Here is a 6,927-nt window from a genome sequence, read left to right as displayed (position 1 = left end):
TATTTTATACTAACAAATGATAATTTTTGTATTTTTGCCATTCAGTACAAACTAATTGACATGACGCCTTATCTATGATCGCTCCGCCCACTAGAATTGATCCACCAATCAGTGATCGATTAATCGGGCGCACTCGTTAGCAACGACCTGTCCGCCATTTTCTAGACAATATAAAGAAGTGAAACTCCAGCTGCTGGAGCAGTATTGAATTGTCATTAAAAACAATTAGTTGGTCCTTTATTTAAGGCAAGTGACCGATTGCCCAAACAGTACAAAACCGCACAATACAGCACAATACAAACCAACATAAACACAAAATATGAATAAAGCTGGGGTCACCGCCTTGGAACGGTCAATGCAAAGCATTGGGGGTTTAAACCTGGTTATAGAGCACTCAACCTCAAACTTGGCCCAGCAATATTCAAAATACATTTAAGTGTAAATAAAATTTAACGTCATAGCATTGTAACTCAAATTAAACAATAATAAAAGGGAATTAAAACGCATTCAATTTAATTACCATTTAATTACTCAATTGCATTGAAGATACAAGAGTAACAGAATTACAACTTTTTGACGAACGATCAAACAAAACCACCAACAATTGTCAACTACATTCCTTCTTTATAGAAAAGATTTGAGAATATAGAATCATATAGTTAATATCTCAGATAATCATCTCGCAAATACAGGAAGAAGCAGCAATAATGGGTGTAAAAATTCCATATTACATAGCTTGGCTGTTTATGTGACTGCTAAACAAATTAAAAATAATCAAACCAAACAAGAAACGCCTATCAGAGAGAAAATATAAATAAAATGAAACGTTATAAACCCAATGACCTATGCATGAAGATTACAACTGGGAAAGTCGGTCGTATGACGTCACAAAAATCCATAATGACATAATGACGTGAACAAATTCCAAGGGCAGTACTAAATAAAAATTTAAATGGGGCTGTGCTACTAATAAAACAAGTTTAGGTGATTTAATATTAAGAAGCAAATGAATAAAAATGGTAATTCCATTAAAGCGACATTATTGGAATCAAACAGTATATAGGTGTTTTGACAACTGAAGACAGAAATGATTTGATGTACGATTTGAGTCCAAATGAAGTTTACATGCAGATTTGTTCATACGACACAATGACACAATTTTATTCAACAGTGAAAAATGCCTATAATGTAGTATTCATGCAGATTTGTTCATACGACACAATGACACAATTTTATTCAACAGTGAAAAATGCCTAAAATATCACTAATGATTCCAAATTTTAAGGGAAGAAAGATATAGTGAATCGAAAACCATTAAACACGTGTTTTTAAGTACAAAAGCATCGTATCCTTTTGATAAAAACAAGTTAATCAAATTGAAAAGTTTAATATGAACATTTGGTTTAACATATTTTAATTTGCGGACACGCTTCAAAACATCTCCGTAAAATGATGGATGGGAGATTCCATTATTTAAATGCCATTTTAAAGAAACATTATATTTTGAAATTAAATCACCATACTTAGAGTAAAATCTAGCAAATTTATTTCTTAGGTTATGATACAAAAAGCCTTGTTTTAGCAATTTTTTAGTTAATATTAGATTACGATCATTAAAATCTTTAATACACGAACATGCTCTGGCATAACGTACCAACTGCGAAATGTAAATACCATAGGAAGGTCCTTTAGGGATGTTGCCATATAGAAACGGAAAATTTACAATTTCAAAGTTAAAATCGTCCCGTTTGTCGTATAAACTAGTTTTGATCAAATTATTATTAATAGTTAAATGTAAGTCTAAATACGCAGCGTCTGTATTGGATATACACGATCTATTTAAGACTAGTTCTTTTGGGTAGATTTTGTGAATATATTGTTCAAATAATGGATTATCTAAATTAAGTATGTCATCAATGTACCTACTAGTAAGGTTAAAACAATTAATCAAATCTACTTGCTTAGTTTTAGATAATTCTAACATAAATTCGCTTTCATAACAATATAAAAAAAGGTCAGCTATAAGTGGCGCACAATTAGTACCCATAGGAACGCCAATAATTTGTTTAAATATTTTACCATTAAATTCAACAAACAAGTTATCCAAAAGAAAAGTAAGTGCTGCACAAAAGTCAAGACCAGTCCAAATGATGTAATTATCTAATATCTGATTAGTAAAAAAAAAAAGCTGTTTTAGTGTTTAAAGCTAGATACAAACATTTCTCTCTAGCAAAAGTTTTTTCAATCAAAGAAACAAGTTTGGATTTTATTAAAGCGTGAGGAAGCGTTGTATATAATGTCGAAAAATCATAAGTACTTACCTGTGACACCTTATTTTTTTTTTTTTCAATTTTATCAATAACTTCTAAGGTGTTTTTTATTGACCAAAATAGGTAAATATTACTATTTTCATAAACTTTATTACAAAATTTAGCTATATGATATCTAATAGCACTCAATGCAGATGTAAGATACACTGATAATTGTTTGGTGGTACAAGACACTGAATTAGCGATAAAACGACTTTTATATGGCGTCTTATGTAATTTAGGTATCCAGTAAAGTGATGGCAATTTCTTGTCAGTAATATTGACTATTACATTTAACTTTATGCATTGGGCAATATGGTCGGTAATAATTTCATTAGGTTGCTTATTGTACTCACAATATGATGTAGTTTGTGAAAGTTCTTGTGAAATAGTTTGAACATAAAACCCTCGTCATATTATGATAACATTATTAGCAGCCTTATCAGCAGGAACTAAGACGTATTTAGATTTAAAGTCTTCAAGCAATTTACAGAGATTTTGTTTATTAAATTTAGGTGAATGTGGTAGGGCCAAAGGATGTGTATCATAAAAACATATTTTATTCATGGCCATACTAAATATTTTTGTTTTCCAATCATTGAGTGCAGTAATTTCAGCATTTTCCTTCCTGCACCATTTAGTGCAATAATCATGTAAGGATGTTACAATATTCTTTTTTTTTTTTATTCAATATCATACATACCATGTAAACATGTATATGATCATACAACATAGTGATTGTACAAAGAAATAAAGTTCAGACATGTTATACAAGATATGCTAATATATATAAAAAAATTGAGAGAAAAGAAAAGAACAACAGAGGAATAGTTATGAAAAATGACGAGTTGTATAAAGTCGGAAGAAAAGCATACTGGACTTGTGTGATTTGTTGTATATTCACAATGATCTTGTCAGATTGAAAATAAAAAAAAAAAATAAAAAATAAAAAAAAACTATTTTAGAGAGATCAACTTACATAAGAGTGAAATGTATATAAGTGGACAAAACATTATGAGAATTTAATCCGATTCCATTTTTGTTCAAAGATTTGTAATGTGTCATTACTGAGGGCTATTTCTTTCTCAATCTGGATTTTTAGTTTAAGACTATTTACAAAACAATTAAAATTTGGTACTTGTTTTTTGTACTTCATGTTTAAGATAAAATATTTCATCAATATAATCATAAAATTCACAATATTATTACAGTCTATTGATTTCAATGAGGTAATTCCGAAACTTACATTTAAGAAAGATAGTTTAACGTTTAGTTGATGTTGTTCAAGAAAAGATATTAATTGATTCCAAATAGGCTGGATGTGTTTGCACTCCCAAAAAAGATGTTCTATAGTTTCAATGTTTTCACTGCAGAAGTCACACAGATTTGAGTTAGATAATTTGCATTTAAAGAGATATTTATTTGTAGCTATAATTCTATGGATGTATTTGTATTGAAAATTTCTCAGTGTGCTTTCAATAGTTGCTTTATATGGCATGGTAAATATGTGTTTCCAATTAAGTTCATTTTCTCCAAAAAGGACTTGCCATTTATTTTGGATTTTGGAGTTTTCTGTAGGGTTTTTAATTTGTAGTGTGTAAAATATTTTATTTGTTTTGTTTTTTCTTCGAAGTATGTTTTCTACAAATGTTGTTTGAGTACATAATGTATTATTTGTAATGATTTCAGATTTAATATGTATAGGTATGCTTTTGATAAGTGTGTAGTATTTCAGAAAATTATTTGAAGGTATTCCGTATATGTAGCATATATTATCAAAAGAGTAGAAATCCTTAATTCTATAGTCATATAATTGGTCGACATATTTAATGCTTCGTTCAAACCAGTCTTTATAGAAAAACGTCTTATTGTTTGAAGTTATGTCTTTATTGTTCCATAAAATTGTTTTACTGCTGGTTTGGGTTTCTAAGTTATGAGTGACATCACTCCACGCTGATAGAACATCAGACAGAAATATGTTTTCGTTTGCAATTTCATGTAAGATAGTATTGCTGATGTTACATTCAAAGAGTAAGGAGTCACCATATTTTTTTAGGATTTTCTGGTAGAATAATTTCCATTTACTCGTATTGGTATTATCTAAGTATCGTTTAACCCAGCTGCATTTGATTGCATTCAAGAATGAGTCAATGTTCGTTAATTGGATACCTCCATTTTCTACAGATTGAATTAACTGAGTTCTTTTTATTTTATCAGGCTTACCGTCCCATATGAAATTAAATATTGCTGATTTTATATCGTTAATAACATCATTTGGTGGATTTGGGAGAACTGTTAATACATATATTAATTTAGGAAGTGCAAACGTTTTCAATACTGTGTTTTTTCCGATTAGTGTAGTTTACGATGATGCCATGATTTTAAGCAGTTTTTAAAATTCTGTAATTTAGGTAGTATGTTTTTAAGAACTGTATCCTTTTCATTATTTGTGAATGTAATTCCTGACGTTGTGGCTTCATCGGATGTCCAATTAAATTTCATTTCTTTTTTATATTGAACATTACTTTGTTTTAATTTACCTACTCGTAGCACAGTACATTTACTTTTGTTTAGTTTAAGACCCGATGTCATTCCGTAAAGGGATGGCGACTCTATTAGGTTATGGAAAGAATCGTAATTGTTATTTAAAAAATAAGTTGCATCGTCAGCAAAAAGGGATTGTTTGATTTCTTCGTCAGGTTCTAGTGATATGCCTTTTATGTGTTTATTTGATTGGATGTGATGTGATAGGTACTCGATGCAAATAATAAATAGTGATGATGAGAGTGGACATCCTTGTCGAACCCCTCGTTCGATATTAAAACTGTTTGAAAAGAAGCCATTGTTAATGATTATACTGTTAATATCGGTATAGAATAGTTTGACCCATTGAATGAGACTTTCACCAAAGTTCATATTTTCTAAGCAAGAGAACATAAATGAGTGATCAAGCGAATCGAATGCCTTTTCAAAGTCTGCAAAGAATATTAGACCAGGATTATTTGAATTGTTGAAATAGTTTATGCATTCTTGGATAAGACGAACGTTTTCACCAATGTAACGTCCTTTTATGAAACCAGATTGAGATTTTGAAATGATTGATGGTAATATTTTTTTTATTCTGTTTGCTAGACTTTTAGTTGCAATTTTATAATCATTGTTTAGTAAACTTATCGGGCGCCAGTTTGATAAGGATTCTAAGTTTTTTCCCGGTTTTGGAATAAGTGATATAATACCTTGTTTTTGTAGCGTAGTTAAGTTTTCGTTGTTAAATGAATAGTTAAGTGAATTAATTAGATGTGTTTTTATATCATTCCAGAATATTTTATAAAATTCGATTGTGATGCCATCAGATCCTGGGCTTTTGTTATTTTGCATTTCTTTTAGGGCTAATCCACATTCATATTCATTAAGCAATCCGTCGCACAGTTGTTTTTCCTCCTGGTTTAAAGCGTGATGTGTATTTTTAAAAAGAGTGTTATTTTCAACATTTTTTCGTTTATAGAGGGTTTCGAAAAATAATCGTTGTTCTTCTAGTATTTGAGTTCTGTTTGTTATATCTTTGCCATTGACTACTAATTTGTGTACAGTTTTTTGTTCACTTCTACGTTTTTCAATGTTTGCGAAATATTTTGTATTTTTTTCATTGTGTTCAACATGCTGTGCACGCGCTCTTAGTATTATTCCATTAAGATGTGTATGATAGATTCCATCTAATATTTGTTTTTTTAATGTTATTTCATTTTCAATGTCGGTGGTATCATTTGTGTTTGTTTGATGCAATTGTTTTTCGAGTGTTTCAATGGTTTTGATGGTTTCAGTTTCAAGTTTGTGTGTTTCTTTTTGTTTAAATGGTGTGTATCTAATTGTTGTGTTACGTATATTTCCTTTAATTACTTCCCATAAGGTGTTAGGGTTTGCATCTTTATTATTTTGAACTGTATTTAATATTTCCTGTTTTATTTGTGTTTGATATTGTGTATCTAATAAGATGCTGTTGTTAATTTTAAAGTATCCTGGGCCTCTTTCAGGTTGTATATTGTGCAGTTTAAGTTCAACTAGAGAGTGGTCAGTCATAAATCCTGGTTTTATGTTACATGTGTCAATAATGTTGCAAAGAGATTCAGATATTAAAAAATAGTCTAATCTACAAAATATTGTTGGTTTTGTGTTTGAGTGCCAGGTGAATTTGCTTTCGTTTGGGTATACTGTACGCCAGATATCTATCATATTGTAGTTTTCAATAATGTTATTTAAAATGTTTCTATTTTTTGTATGAGTATAAAGGTTTCCATTCTTTTTATCTATTAATGGGTTCAGGACAGTATTGAAATCACCACCGATTATAATATTTTTATCTTGGTTATTAATTTTAAAGGATTGTAATGTTTCGTAAAAAGTGGAATCGTCTATGTTAGGGCCGTAGACGTTGATTAATGTTATTTGTGTTTCGTGTATTTTGATATCTATACTTGCTTGTCTGCCAATTATTATTTCGTTAAAGTTATCGACTGTGATCCCTATATTATTTTTTATCAGAAAGGCAATGCCTTGTTTATTAGTATATTGTCCACTGAGATATATGTCTCCGTCCCATTCATCTTTTAAGTTTTGTGCT

Source organism: Dreissena polymorpha, chromosome 9 (genome assembly GCF_020536995.1).
Source record: "Dreissena polymorpha isolate Duluth1 chromosome 9, UMN_Dpol_1.0, whole genome shotgun sequence".
In the NCBI taxonomy this organism is placed as follows: Eukaryota; Metazoa; Mollusca; class Bivalvia; order Myida; family Dreissenidae; genus Dreissena; species Dreissena polymorpha.
Note: the sequence above shows the minus strand (reverse complement) of the source record.